At 28.4% G+C, this 16,853-nt stretch overlaps 1 long non-coding RNA gene across 4 annotated transcripts; it reads left to right on the forward strand.

The window, feature by feature from the left end:
- Positions 1-839: 839 nt before the first annotated feature.
- LOC124431759 lies at positions 840-9,099 on the forward strand. Of its 4 annotated transcripts, none has more exons than XR_006944094.1 (5): positions 840-1,928; positions 1,993-2,339; positions 2,448-2,570; positions 7,107-7,462; positions 9,055-9,099. It is a non-coding gene; the product is annotated as an uncharacterized LOC124431759 (long non-coding RNA). The 4 variants fall into 4 exon arrangements; XR_006944093.1 differs by lacking the exons at positions 7,107-7,462; positions 9,055-9,099 and adding an exon at positions 2,637-6,114 and having other exon boundaries at positions 856-1,622; positions 1,739-1,928; XR_006944092.1 differs by lacking the exons at positions 7,107-7,462; positions 9,055-9,099 and adding an exon at positions 2,637-6,114 and having other exon boundaries at positions 857-1,622; positions 1,733-1,928.
- The last annotated feature ends 7,754 nt before the right edge of the window (positions 9,100-16,853 follow it).

The raw sequence follows: 16,853 nt of genomic DNA on the forward strand, positions 1-16,853 counted from the left end.
TTTAATAGGATGTTACTAACCAATATCTTATATTTATTTCCACCACTGATAGTTGCTGTGAGTAGCCTGTGATCTATGTTGAATAAGGCGCAACAGCATTAATATTTAGCTTGATGACCAATGCATATAAAATATATACATTTGTCAATTGATTTTCCAATAATAATAATTAGTGATAGATTAAAGATCAAAGTACGAAGGCATTTCCACATTATCTACGGGTTTATCTCTCAGCGCTATTTTTATGCTATTAGCGCTATTACTCCTGTAGGAGTAATCTACTTTGTATCATTACTATTAATACTACTATAACGATAATAATAATACATAATATAACAATATAATAATGGGAAGAATGATAAGAAGAAAGAAAAGTAAAAGAACATACTTATATTTATTACGTGTCCTCTGTCTGAAATTGTTTATTCCCATAAAATTTGTTATCTTCCGATTCGTAATTCGGCCTATATTTTAGAAACACAACGTGCTAAGAACGTTCAACCCGAGACTTTCAAATAGCAATATGTAACCAGTGCTTTTACTATTATAATATAAAATAAGCATAATGTATGTAATATTTACATATGCTTTTATTATTATTATATAATCAGTAATAATAGCAGTAGAAGTAATAGTCGAAGTAGTATGGAGTGGAATGGTCGTGAAAGGGAAATAGATGTGAAAAAAACACTCATATGGAAACGCTAGTATGGAAATGAATTCATGTTTTAATATATATTAAAATGATATAATATATGTTTTCATTAATTATTTTTGGCAAAATATACAAAATCTTATTTTTTATCGTATATTTACATACTAGTTATTATATGTATCCATTATATTTATTATTCTTTATGCAATTCTAAAACAAATGCGTATTAACGTCGTATCTAATTCGGATCATTGAGAGTCCTACACGACGACGATTTAAAAAAGATCTAAATTCAGAGATCTACATTCAGAGAAACTGAAAAATGTGAGGTCACGGTCTATTGACATTACCTACACCACCCAAACGAAATCCATTGATTTATTATGACCAATGCAAGCTTATAGAATTATTGGATAGACGCATGGCGTGGACATCTATCGCCACTTTCACTTGTAGTTGATATTTTGTCCATACCTGTCGCCGTATTCACGCACACTTTCTACGAAAGATGAGATAAGTTTTTAAGGTTATTTCTTTTTATATTTGTCGAACGACGTATTCTTTCAAAGGTTTTAATTAAAGTACTCATTGCTTCTTATATATCATATTATGCATTATTTAAGTCATTTATTTAATGAACCTTTCAGTAGGTTTTCGGCCTTAAAATCAAAATTAGCATGTTGGAAGTTTATTAAATGATATTCGTTTGTAGAAACTAAGAACTAACCTCTAAATATGAGTTTAATCGAAAGCTTTTGATTTAAAGAAGAAATCAAGAAATAAAACGGATCAAATTATTTTTAAAGTAAAGTATAACAACTTGAAGAAGCTGGTACTGAAGTTACGGAACCTTTCCATTATATTATCGTTCTAATTAATTGGTTTTATTAATAGTACTAATTAAGAAGTATCCTGTTAATTGGTAATATTCCAACATTGGTATATTTCTTTTATTCCTATTAAGAAGGTATGAGATGATAATGACTTCATTATTATTATTAAGTGAAATATTTCAATCAAAAGTGTACTTTTTCTTTATTTTCAAACTATGTCAATGTATGACTGTAATGTACAAAGTTTCAGAATTGGCCAACCATTGATACTCACTGTTACTTTGTTTAAAAACAAAAGATGATGAAGTCGATCCAGAAATGTATCATTATGCATTGGATTATTATTAAGGAAATGAACGCAACAGAGGAATATTCAGATGGAATATATGGAATGCAACAGATGGAATCATTGTGGAATAGATTGGACTGGCTTTCAATTGGTATGTACCAAGAGTCTGTGTTTTCATCTCGATTCTGACTTATGTTCTCGCTGGTAATTACTAGGTCCTCAACGAGAATATTGCCACTATAAGATCATGCCTCAACACCGTTCAAATCTCTATGATTACTGGATTTTCAGTGAACAAGAACGTGGTTGTTATTCGTATGAAATTAGAAAAGAAAAATATCTTAAGATTCAGGAATATCGATATGTATTCGTCACTTAATCGATGGTTTCTCTATCGAAAGATTCATTATGCATGCAAAGATTGAGAAAAGAGAGAGAACTATTCAAGAGATCATCGGAATCATCTGAAGGGACATTGAAGAACATAGTTGCAGAGAGAAAGCAATTTATTACAAATGATGCTTAAGAAAAATTGTCACTGAAGGTTGTGTGGAAACTAATGGTAAGAAAGCTCATATTTGTCAATTGTCATGGAATTTTGTTTCATCGATAATACGGAATATATTTTCTACTAATTGAATGTGGAAATTGGTTTGTTTCATGGTGATAGAACGATCGTTGATGAAAGAAGAATAAGATGTGGACCACGTTTTTGTATCAATCTTGCTGTGGCAATTTATTCTCTCACATATATTTATCTATTCAATGAACCAATTTAGCAGTAGACGCTTTGGTAAGTAAATGTATCGTCGAACAGTGCAAATTTGTGGATATCTGAAAAACAATGTAATCATTATAGGGATCCATCAGTTAAAGTTTCTGTATTAACACTTTCCAAGTTTTTTATGGAAAAGAACAAAAAATCCATATGCTAAAGCATTATCGAAGATTTGAGAGATTGATATCTATAATAACGATATTAGGAAGCGTTAACCAAAGCATTGACTTATTTGAGATTTTTATTTGACGATAAGTTGAACAATTGGAACGAATAAATGATTAAATTTATTGCTATACTAGTGTCAGGTTTTTTATTAACTAATTATTTATCATGTTATGAACAAAAGCTCGATCAATTGAATACGTGATAAGCCATCGTTTTAATGTCTATGTCATTAAACGCCAAGAAAATTTTTATCAGTGAATTCGACAATTATTATTATTATTATTTTTTTTTTTTTTTTAAGATTGGTATTATTACTTGAAAACATTTTTCTTATCGATAAGCCTTAGTGTAGCTTAAACCTATTCAAAGGATATGCCGATTATTTATTTCGGCAAAATATACGGAAAGTCGAATTAAAAGAAGTAAGCGAATAGACGATTGCCGGATTGTATTATCGTACATTTGAGGAAGAAATGAATTAAAGAGTCAGCTGAAGGTTCAATTCATTTAACGTATATGATTCTTTCAGTCGTTAGGAACAAAATAAGAAATAAGTTTATTAGTTATTTTTGAACCTGTTTAACATATAATAAAATAAAAGTTGTTATCAACCTGAATCCTAAAATCGCATTTTTTAGTAACTATCAATTTAAAATGGAGAATATGATAGCATTGTAAAGAGAATGAAAAGACGTTTCAAATAGTATGCCTCTCAGCCCCTTTTGCCAATTAAGATTTTTGAGGTAGTTGTCATCCCCTTAGGAAGTTAACCTAAAGAAAAATGGATTTATGATAAGGACCTATCCCCCTCGAAGACAACATTGACTAGATCTGATGTTTTTTGAAAAAATCATTAGATTTCATGGTTGACACTTTTTGTTTGGACACTCTGTATATGTTCTAGGTTACATAGGGTGATTCATATCTTTCCTTTTTTACCATTTTTTCTTCTTTGTGTCCTTATATATGATCGTTATCTGTTATTAAAAATATTTTATTTTAATGATTTGTATCGAAGTAAATACAATATATAGTGTGCCATATATGGTAATTATATATACTTACATATTACTTTTTTCTCTTATTCCATCTCTCACTCTCTCTTTCTCTATCTATTAATAATAATTAGTAAATGCTATTCATCAGTCGACAGATATGTATTAGTATATGTTCAGAGTTGATTGTGTACTTCCTTACAGAAGCATTTCATTAATTCATCAGTTTTCTTCTTAACTATCTCTTTAATTGGAAATGATAAAATTATTTTTATCATAGAAGTAGTGAATAAATAGAATATGAGATTTCTTTTTTATGGATAAATAGTAACATGATTATCGTTTTACTTTGAATAATAAAATATAAATATTTACAATAACAAATGACAAAGATTTCTTTGCAGAGATATATTTTTGGTAATCTAGTTCTTCTTAACTTCCGTCAATTTACGTGATTCAAATTGTGTCCAATTCTTGATTTCAATAAATTCATTTCAAAATTGATCGTTTGAAGCGATGTCGAATTGAAAGTTTTTCGGTATATATTATTTATAGCACACACACACACACACACACATACATTATATATATGTATGTATATGTAATAAATGCTGTTATTAAAAATAATAAAAATATGTATAGAAAGATATAGATTCGGTAGTGATTAATGTAGATTGACAAAAGTAGACGAATACATTAATGCATCCATTAAGTGCCCTCTATGTGGTCTCATCAGTCAAGTAGTAATAAATTTGTTGGAAATTACTAAAATTTTATAACTACCAAAAGTCACTTATGATTTATGGTTCGTTACTTTCACATCACTTTATATAAATCACTGTAATATTTTCTTGCAATTAATTCTGTTACGTTTCGGGAGAAAATTGTATACATTGCGTCTTTATTTAAAATTAACATTCGTCCATGCAGCTAATTTTACCTATTTCTTTAAATAAATATAAATCTTTTTGTCTTATTTTCGAGATCATTCATCAATCAATCTACTTTTAAGTAGGAGCTTTGAATTTGATGAGTATCTTGTATCTTCGAACTTACTTTTTGACTAATCTAAATATTAGACTTTGATTATTTTTCGTAATTTAATTGTATTCGAACTAAAACGAGACGAACTAAATAGTTAATAAAAAATGTCACCTATACGTAATATTTTTTTTGTATCTACATTATAGCATCGTTGTATTTGTATACACAAACTTCCATACGAGTAAAACTAATACCATATACCTACAATAGCGAAGAGTTTCGAATCTTTTTATTTTTATCATAAGAAGAATTTTGAAAATGAATACAGTAATATTATTATTAACAATTTCCATCATCATAATATTATATTTTATATAACGTAGAGAAATAACAGTATTCATATACGATGTCTTTTTTCTCGCGTATATTCGTTGTAAGCAACTATGTACAAAAGTACAAAAAAAGTAATTACCATAATGATAATATGTGTAATGTTATGTCGTATTATTTTAAGGACTTGAAACTATTATATATATGTATATTACGGAAATGTATTTTTATTTACACGTTAAACATATATAAATTTATATCTTCTCGTGAGATATTTATTGTATTTATTATACTTCAGTAAACTATAAATTCTTCGGTTGTACTAATCAAATCATTCTGACTTTACTTGTTGATCTCTGATGTCATCGATCTCTGAAATCATAGAACTTGTTCGCATGAACGATATAAAATCAACTTTATTACCACTTTAAAAAATGCAATAACGACAGCATTGCGGCATAAACAGTACGTTGTTTCGTAATATATTGCGAAGTAAACTATTTACTGGCTTTAAACCAAAATTGTTAATCGTTAAAAAAAGAATTGTTAGAAAAATAAACAGTTGATTTTATTAAGATACAATACAATACCGATAGGGAATAAGATTAAAACATATTAATTTTCAAAAATTTTCTTTTTTCCTTGGATGAAAATTTAAGATAAAAGAAAATCGGTAAAAAGAAACGAGCAAAAGTAACAAGTAGTGTTACATGTTGCATTCGTAATAAGTACATCCAAATCATCTAAAATTTCAGTCGACTGCCTAATAAATGGAATCCACACACTTGCACTGCACATCTCGTTTCTCTCTCTCTCTCTCTCTCTCTCTCTCTCTCTCTCTCTATCTCTCTCTCTCTCTTTCTCTCTATCTGTCCCTCACTCTTTCCTTCTTTCACTATCTCCTTCTCCTATCATCACCCATTCTCTCATCCTTGTCACTCTTTCCCGTTCGCGACATAAGTGATTTCTTCTTCCGATTGCTTTATTCGATAGCTTCTTTTATTGTTCAGAATACTTTGCTAGCAAATATGACATTAATGAATGAAAAAATTTGAGTTTCAATAAAGAATTTAAAAAACAAATCATATACTTTTATTAATTCTTTTACCCCTACTAACTATACGGAACTTTTACTTAACAGTTATTAAAACATTCTGGAGGGCCTGTCCATCGAATGATTTGAAAATCACCTTAAGTTTCTTATTAATTGTTATTGCTCATTTGCACGCAGACGGCTATCAGTTTAAAACCGGTCATAATAAAAAAAATTGTTCTAGACTATAGTACTAGAATCGTAATTAGTAATATTGGACATAGCTATTTATAAGTATATTCATATATTTTTAAATTTCTATTGAATATTTTTCATATTTTATATTTATATTAATGATAACAAAATTTGTGCATAGTAATGGATAATATATACGCCCAAACTGTATAAGAGTGAAACCATTCACTAAGAACTCATTATTTAATATGATTTGATATAATTAACAATTAATTGACAAGTCTATTAATTCTTAGATATTTTTATATATTATAATTAGATTTCTTATATAAATGAGCAAAAATTCGAAAATGCATCCTTTATGGGTTTTCTTCTCCCATATTAAACGTAAAAAGAATGTAACGATTGATACTTTGTCGCATCACATAAATTATTGATATTTTATTCAAGTTGTACTGATAATCGTTTATATTCCATTATCTCACATATTTCAGTCATATTCAATGTCTATATAACTTTTTCAATATTCTCATTCATATTGCACCTTCCTTATTATGCAGTTCATATAATCAATGATACGATATTATCGTCGCGTTGAAATTCATTCAATAATCAGAATGCAACGCCTCTTTCATTCATTTGATCCAATTTGCGTTAATAAGCGAACTGAAGCATAAGATAATTCTGCAATTTATCAGAAAAATAGAACATCAAATTCGGAAATTATATCTTCGTATTCCAGATACATATATATATACGAACTATCCTGAGACAACTTCCCTCTTCCCACAATCAATACGCTTTATTACTTCCCTTTCCCTGTACTTTCTTACTTTAATTTTTTAGAAACAAGCGAGTGAGACCAACATGAAGTCTTTTGGTGATTGATATTTAACCTGTGTACAATGTAAGATAATCGAGTATCAATAGCAACACTTTGTTTTCATGCCTCACTCGGAGGGATTCAACAGAATTAACGAGACACAAAAACGAAACACATATATCGCAACCTTTTCATCTCAATACGTAAAGTATATCATGACAAATTAAAATCACGAAATGAATATTATCCCGCATCTATTTTATGACCTCCACAGGATCCTTCCAAGAAATTGTGTTCTCCCAATAATTTACGGATATGCGTTGAGTGATATTTCGCGGAGAAAAATCAACAAATACCGAGCCTCGTATCGACATCCTAGGTAAGTAGAGGATATCCTCTGTGCAAATTGGCCATCAACACTGGCCACAAAAATGTCTCTATTTAAATGCCTGCCCTTCACCGACGTTTTGTATAATAGTTATACGTTATATCAGGAATCTCTGTAGAAGATTCATGTTTACCGATCCTCATTAAAGTAGATTTATTTTTTATAATAGAAATTATGAAACAGCTATTCATAATCGATTGGTGATAAAGTATCAGTTATCAACAAAAAAACCTACTTTTGGGCGACGGTCATAAACAGAACCCTTTGGTACTAATTGATGGTTAATTAGATTCTTACTTCATCAACAGTTAGCGAAGTAGATTTCTATTTAAATACCAACCTGTACAGAAAAATCTTTTTAGTGATCTTCGGTAAAGTAGATTCCAATATACCTTAATAAGTTGTTAATGTAGATTCTCGTATTGCCATCATTCAATATTAAGATACCTATTTTATTGGGCGTCAAAAAGATTTGATACAATAGGTTTTGTTTCATTTTCCTTGTTTTATTTTTTGAATAGATAATAAGATAATATAACAATAATTTTTTATCAATCAAGTAAAACTATTTGATAATTGTAGAAAGCTATTTTAGTGATCGCACAAATAATAGAAGGTAATAGTATATTATTTTAAACTGCAGAAACAGGATATACTTAAATCTATTCAATTAATTATGGATGCGATCAGTGCCAAATAAGTGGTGCATGCGCATGAAAGATATAGACAAGCATAACAAAACTACTCTTAAAAATTATTTATTATTACACATGATTTCTTCAAACGATATATCATTTTACAAAAATTTGATAAGATAACCTCATGTAAAATAACTTTATCTTTCGAATATGTCTTTGATAATCAAAATCGGACAAAAATCGTGATCATTCATGGAGTAATCTCTTGCAACGTATTGTTAGTAATCTAATTTATTTTTCTTTTCTTGGAATAAAATTTGTTATTCTATGGGAAAGAGAAAAGATTATATTGTACATAAAAAATTATATTCCATATTCCATTATGATTTATAATATATAAATGTAATAAAGTTAATTGTGATACAATTAAATTATAAAATTAACTAACAATTAATTACATAAATGTAATACAATTAAATGTTTCATAATTTAAACTTATTTTTAAATTGTGTAATGTATATATGTATGGAATCATATGTCCACTTGTGTTGATACAGTCCTAAACGATCTAGTACTTGTCGTGGTAAACAATAAGTAGAATTTACGTCCTTCAATGGATAATCAATATGTATTAACAATCATGCAATAAGTCCAAATAATATATGGAAAAGATCAGCGATATCATTAGGTTTATTGCCGAAGCCTCCACTATCAATATCTTGACACTTCAATACGTAATATACCTAGTACAAGATATGAAGATATTTGCATGCGGTAGGAGTTAAAAAAGTATTTTTCAATTACACGTTTAATGCCGCAAGTAGATCAACGATGAACGGCTCTTTCTTTATTTATATCGCCATGGACTACACAAACTTTCATCTGTTCATTCGCTCGACACTCGGTCATTATTGCTTTCTGTCATACACGTGTACATTTTTTTAGAGTACGGGCCAACGGACTTCTAGACCATGGGCGCTTGGAAGTCGCACGTAAAGTAATACTCATTTTAATCTCTATCATTGCTTGCATTTATTCCTTGTATTTATTTTTATATATTATACAAATTGTATGCCATAAATTGTAGAAACCGCATGTATCATGGATATTATATTGTAGATTATTGAAAGATATAACTTGACTGCTTTTTTGGCGTCTTTTGAACTATCCATGCAGACTGTAATGAGATTGGGAAAAGGAATGAAAAGGGCGGAGTTGAAGTATGAAAAGAGAAAGAATAAATACTCATTGATCAGGGATAGTTTATTGGAATGTTTAAACATTCCATGTGTGCTCCCTTTGTTCTAATGATCGTGTGGTTAGAGGATGCCAATGGATATTTCAAACCAAGAAGCCAGATAATCCTTGGGTTATCGTACCTAGGCCTCTATTTTCGCTATTTACTTATTGGCCGAATTGACATATTATAAAAACTCAGGTACTAATAATGACTAAGCCCAGACAAAGGTGGCCATGTGTTTTTTATCTATGTATTTTGTTAATATCCAATAGGGTTCCAAAGTTAAATATTTCCAATGGTAATATATGATACTTAAGAGAAAGTACCGTGAACAATGCGGAGACGTACGTGTGCATCAACAAATCTATTATGGTTTTATAAATAATAAATTCAGTACGTGATGACAGATCTACACCAGATATAAATTATTTCCCGTATAATTTAGGAACTGTAAAGGAAACTGTACAAAAGGTTCTCATACAATTTTATATAATAGGTAATCAATGGATAAAGACTTTGATGATCATTCTTACTGCTAATTTCTAAATTCTTATAAATTAGTTTTTTAGAAATTAGTAACATTTTAGTAATACATTCTTATAGATTTTCTTGTACGTGTTCGATTTTTGGTATCAATTAATTCTTTCTCTACGTACGACATGTCGTCGGGCAATGTATTAATTTTCTTTTAATGAGATTTGGGATATGGGAATGAACGAAATGTAACGATATAAATGATCATTCATGGAAACTGTAATACGACCATTCAGTTCATACTGATACTTTAACTTTATATAACAACATTCAACGCGATTTTCGGTAAATTTACATTATAATGCCTCAAACAAGACCATTTTTTAAAGAAATATATGGTTCACAAAGTTATTTCATGTTCATTGTGACCGATACAATAGAATTCGTCTGTAAAAACAAATTTCGTCTTGTTTATATACTTTACTTTTAGCAACCAATTAGAGAAATCGTTAAGAAGAAACCTGAAGTATTCCTATAAAAAAGTATGCAATATCATATAAATCTAATTGCTCAGTGAAAGAATAGAAAAGAGTGGGAGCAAAAGGAAGATAGTGGGGATGATAAGATGATAGAGGGAGGAGATGGAGAAATTGATACAGAGAATGAGAAAGTGAAAGGGGAAGTACGATGTGAAATAGGAGAAAGAGGCAAAAGGAGGGATATTTATATGCGATTATTAGATCACAATTCACATCATACAGTTTTCTCATGACCATCGGTTATGTGTGTCGTATCAATTACATTCGGAGCCTTGGCAGAACTAAATAAAAATAAATAGTGGCTTACTTTTTTACTTGTTATTATATGCATATTCTTTCTCTCTCTCAAATACACTCTCTAAAAAAAATCTACAAAAGAAATCATACGAAAATACAGTTCGATCATATTTTTATCTACAAAAAGTTGAGCGAAACGAAAGATATTGGACCGAACTGTTGACATTCGATCCAGATGGATTTCAAACCATCAAAGGTAATTGATAAAATTTCTTAGCATTCAATCAAGGAAAAAGAAATTACACAGATATTTGCACATTCTCACAGATTATTGAAATTGCATTCAGAAATTTATAGAACAGAATGTATTTAATTCTGATTCTATTTTATAGATCAAAGATTCGCATTGCTGGAAATGAAAGTATTAATTGTTATTTCGCAAAAAAAATTTATCGTTAAAATATATCGACTAGTAGTAATCGAAAGAATTGGAATAAAAGCAAACGTTAGCTTGAAACCGACAAAATGTGTAAAATTAATATTCGAAAAAGATACTAATTAAGATTATTTTACATTTTTTGGAAAAAACAATCCATATTGCCTATCGTATACTGAATGATATATGTGCTGGATATGGTATTGTATATGTATACAAATATATACTATATATATATGGTTGAAACTGAAGAATTGCTTCTATGAAGACAAATATAACAATTTTTCTTAAGTTGCATTTAATAAGCAATATTTATTTGTAACTAAATGGAACTTCACTTAGTAATAGCAATCGTATTGATTTCATCCAAAATATCTTGTTCTGAACTTATTTTTTTCATCGTGTTCGAATTACAGATGGAAGTGCATCTTTTGATTTTTCCTGCGGTGTAAACTAGAGTTATTTGAAAAATACAGAATATGATCTTTGCCCAAAAATTATAATCAGGACCTATTGTTTATCAGTTTCATTTAAAGACTTTTACAATACATTTATTAATATGGACAAGAATGGAAAAAAATGGAAAATTCCCAATGGTCCATTGTGCAACTCTGAAAGTTCCCGAAATGACAAATATTTCGCACTCCTTGATAAAAAAGAAACAATGAATGAAAAACTACAATTGAAGAAATAGTTTTTTGTATATCATCATAAGATATGATAAACAAGAACATTAAGCTAATAAGAGAGACATTTATGTACGAAGTATTACAAATGAAACTAAACGATATTATGTAAAGATAGACCGCAAAGTTAACACATTTTGATGTAACCTAGAGAATTTATCCTTAAATAAACTTATATTCTGAAATAATAATTATAGGACATTTGCATGCATATTTTTTAAATTTAATATAAAATTTAATATTTAAAATTGAAATATCTCATATTTTTTCATTAATGTTTAAAGTGTATTTATAATGTATACAAAAATTATGTACTCTTATGTTAAAGAAATTTGTATTTTCTTGATAATAAACAAATTCTCACTATAATATTTTTAAAATTTATGTAATAGTTTATGTATACTATGATAAGATCTTTAGTAAGATTCTCTCTTTTTATTCTGTTTTTCGACTTACAATAAGAAATACTTAATACAAGTGAAACGGTCAAAGTATCGACATGAATTCAATTATTGAAAGATTGTACTACGTAAAATGTAAATGAAATCATTACCTGTATGTTGGTTATGAAGACTATTTATCATCGCTGGAACAACAACTAAAACGATTATGTATTATTTCGAATTAAACAAAGTGTGTTCGGTTTATGTTAAGTAAAAGATTTGTTACCTTATAAATTATCAATTACCAGAGCGCATTACATTGTCCTTCTCGCGATGATTCATCTTGGTCACCAAAATTCTCTCTCCCACTCTCACTCCTCTCTCTTTCTCTCTCTCTCTCTCTCTCTCTCTCTCTTTCTCTCACTTCCCTCGTTCTTTCTTTCTATACGTTTTATACTAGTGGATTGACGCAGATCATATCGGATGGTTTCTCTTTTTGTAGATGTCCGTTATTGCGGATTATTGTAGATGTCACACGACGAAATTTCACCAATATTTAATAAAGAATGCTTGGCATTAATATTCCGATATTATACACAAAAAGTCGTAAAACGTAATGAAATATAAATTAAAAATCTCAATTCCGTTTAAAATATCTCTTGTCCTCTTGTAATGCTGTATGCTAAATGGTTTGGTAATATTTTCCCAAGTGTGGCACAAATTTTTTTCGAAGATTTTACGTTTTTTACCTATTAATCTGGAGAATCGCAAGTTTCTTGGCTATTTTACGCAAATTATTCGTTGTTCTTCACATTTGAAATATGAAAAAACGTTACGATCATGCTATTTTTTTTATTCTGCATCGATAGAATTCGACTTTGGAAAAATCGGAAGAGATTCCACTTCACGAAAAGTGGTAAAATGTAACGAAATATTATTAAAAATCTCAATTCGGTTAAAAACCTCAAAAACGTATTCCGTACTATGGCGCAAGTTCACTCGAAGATCTTACGTTTCTCACTTACCTGTGTCGCAAGTCGCAAGTTTCTCTGATATTTTACCCAAATTATTCGTTGCACATCGTATTTAAAATACGCAGACACACTATATTTTCCTTATTTTCTCCATTCTGCGTCGATAGAATTCGATTTTGGAGTTATCGGAAGAGATTTCAACTTTTCATATTCAGAAGGTATATCTATTTGATCGAAAATTCGTATAACGTAACAAAAATTATTAAAATCCACAATACCGTTTATAGCGGGATATTGTTAAGATGTAATGCAGTATTCTATATCGTTTAGTAACATTTTCTGATCTGGGGAATATATTCCTTCCTAAATCTTATGTTTTTTACCTATTAGTCTCAGCATTTTGTTCTTATGTACTGCACTGCGCTGAATCGTTGGGTAACATTTTCAAATCAGTAGCACTAGTTCGTTCGAAGATTTTACAATTCTTATCTATCTGTATCAAGTATCGTCTGTTCCTCTGATATTTTATACCAATTGCTCCTCCTACTACATCTACGCAAACACGATATACTCTTGTTATTTTCTATACTCTGCATCGATAGATTGTGATTTCGCAAGTATCATATAACTTTTATATCGTATAACTTTTCAAGTTCCGATGATGTTCGTATATGAAAAAAAAGTTGTACAATGTAAGAAAATATTAGTAAAAACCACGATATAATTTAAATCGGGCCATTGTTCGTATTTAATGCAGTATGCTGAATCGTTTGGTAACATTTTCCGGACCATTTACAAATTTCTTTGAAGATTTTAAGATTCTTACTTACCTGTGTCGTGAATTGCATGTTTACCCGATATTTTAGACTAATTTTTCGTTGTTCTTCATATTTAAACTACGCAAACACTTTATATTCATGTTACCTTATTTACTCTGTTTAAATAGAATCCGACTTTGAAAGAATCGGTGGAGATCTCAATTTTTTGTATTCCGAAAATATCTGTTATGTTATACGCATGTTTTATGTTATACGTACAAAAGGTCGTATAACATAAAAAGATATTATTAAAAATAACGATACTGTTTAAAATTGGGCTTTGTTATTACGTAATGCAGTATTTTGAATCGTTTGATAACATTTTCCGAACTGTTGCACAAGTTTCTTAGAAGATTTTGCGATTCTTGTATATATGTGTTGAGGAACGCATGTATCTCTGTTATTTTACGCGAATTTTTCGTTGCTCCTCGTATTTATTAAACGCAAACAAGTAAATTCTTGTTATTTTCTTTAGTCGATAGAATCCTGTTTCAAAGGAATCGGAAGAAATTTCTATTTTTCATATTGCGCCGATATCTATATAATAATCTTATCTATCTGTGTCGACAATTGCATATATATACGATATTTCACGCCAATTTTTCATTGCTGCTCGTATTTAATCTCTGCAAACACGTTATATTATTTTTGTTTTCTTTATTCTGGGTCGACAGAATCCGATTTCGAAAGAATCAAAAGAAATTTCATCTTTTCATATTCCGACAATACCCGTATATGCACGAAAAGTAGTATAACGTAAAGAAATACTATTAAAAATTACGTATCCGATTAAAATGGAACTTTGTTCTTATGTAATGTAGGTTGCTGAAATGTTTGGTAAAATTTTACGAACCTTGGCACAAATTCCTTCGAAAATTTATTGATTCTTACCAATCTCTGTAGAAAATCATATGTTCCTCTGATAATTTTAAGGCAATTTTCCGCTGCTCTAAATCTCTTAATCTACTACACATACTTTTCTTGTTATTTTCGTTATACTGCATCAATAGAATCCGATTTCGGAGGAATCGGAAGAAATTTCAATTTTTTATGTTCGTATGATATCCGCATGCCCGTCAGTAATCGTAAAACAAAAATAAATATTATTAAAAATTACAAATTTGATTAAAAAGAGACTTTATTCTTATGTAACATGATCTGGTAATTTGTTTGGTAATATTTTCCGAACTGTGGCACAGCTTCTTTCGAAGTTATATCAATTCTTACATTTCTGTGTCGAATATCGACCGTTTATCTAATATAACACGCTAATTCTCCATCTCTGTTAGTATTATATACTTTCAAGCACATTATATTCTTGTTAATCTCCTTGTTTTGAGCAGATGAGTTCCATTTTTAGAGGAGGTGGACGAGATTTTATCTTTTCATGTTCCCACGACCGCTATATTCGCTAGAAATCTAGTTAAACATAACAAAATGATATTAAATCTCTGGAATATGTTTCAATCTACCTTGTTTCTTATATAATTCTGACTGCTGAATCTTTTTTAATAACATTCCTTGAATTGTGCTAAATCTTCTTTCAGAGGTATTACGATTTTATTAATATATGTCGAGAATCGCACGATTCTCTGATATTACTCCAATTCTCCGTTATAGTTCGTACTATACCCTCGCATGCAAGTTATATCGATTATATTCTCTATACTCTCCATGAGCTGAGTTGGTAAAAACGTTTTATTTGGATTCTGATAAGATCTCATTTTTTCATATTCCGACAGTCTCTGTATTCGCTAGAATAGATATTAAATGTAACGTAATGATATTTAAATCACACAATTTTTTCATGATATTCTTTTTTCTTATGAAATTTAGTCTGCGAAATCGTCCTTAAAATTTCACTAAATTATGGAACAATTGTAATAATAATAATAGTTGGAACAGTATTATAAATAATAATTGTAATAGAAGAATCACAAATGTAATAATAATAGTAACAATATTTATAATAATAGCAAAAATAAGAGTAGATGCTATATAATTAATAGTAATCAGTATTAATTATTATTTTATTTTAACTATTAAGACTATAAAAATAATAATAATAATAATATACCAAAATATGATTGTAATAATATTAATAAAGATAGCTATGATAATGATAATCATAATAATGATCATTATGATGATAATATTGATAATAATGACAATAAGGTCAAAATCAATAATGATGGGAGTTATAATAATTATAATAATATTGATAATAAAATCAACAGATGATAATGATAAATGACCATTGCAATAGTAATAATAACAACGATCATGAAAATAATAGTAATTACAAAAATAATATTAGTAATAATATTAAAAGAAATAATAATAATCATTATAATAATAGTGATATTACTAATTACAAGAATTATTATAATGATATAGCTAATAAAGATAAAGAACAAAAGAATAATAATGATAAAAATAATAATAATAATGATCATAACAATAATAATAATTATAATAATTAAACAAATAATAACAACACCAATAATAATAATAACAATAATAACAATGTAACGATAATGATAATAACAGCAGCTGGAACGTTAATAGTAACAATAATAATAATAATAATCTACATATAATAATTAATAATAAAAATGATAATAATAATGATAATAATAACAATAATAGTAATAATAATAAAAAAAAAAATAATAATAATAATGGTAATAATAATAATAACAAAAATAACAACAATAATAATATCTATCACGAAAATAATAAATATAATATTACGAAGAGCAACAATAATATTAATACTTATAATATAGTAAATGTAACTACAATAATAGTAATAATAATTATAATATTAATATTTAAGATTGCAATAATAATAATAGAATTATTAATAATAAAAGTAACACTAATATTGATATAGATATAATAAAAGTAATAACATCAATAATAAAAATAACAATAATAATAACAGTAAATATAAA

The sequence above is a fragment of the Vespa crabro genome, chromosome 22, assembly GCF_910589235.1.
Source record: "Vespa crabro chromosome 22, iyVesCrab1.2, whole genome shotgun sequence".
In the NCBI taxonomy this organism is placed as follows: Eukaryota; Metazoa; Arthropoda; class Insecta; order Hymenoptera; family Vespidae; genus Vespa; species Vespa crabro.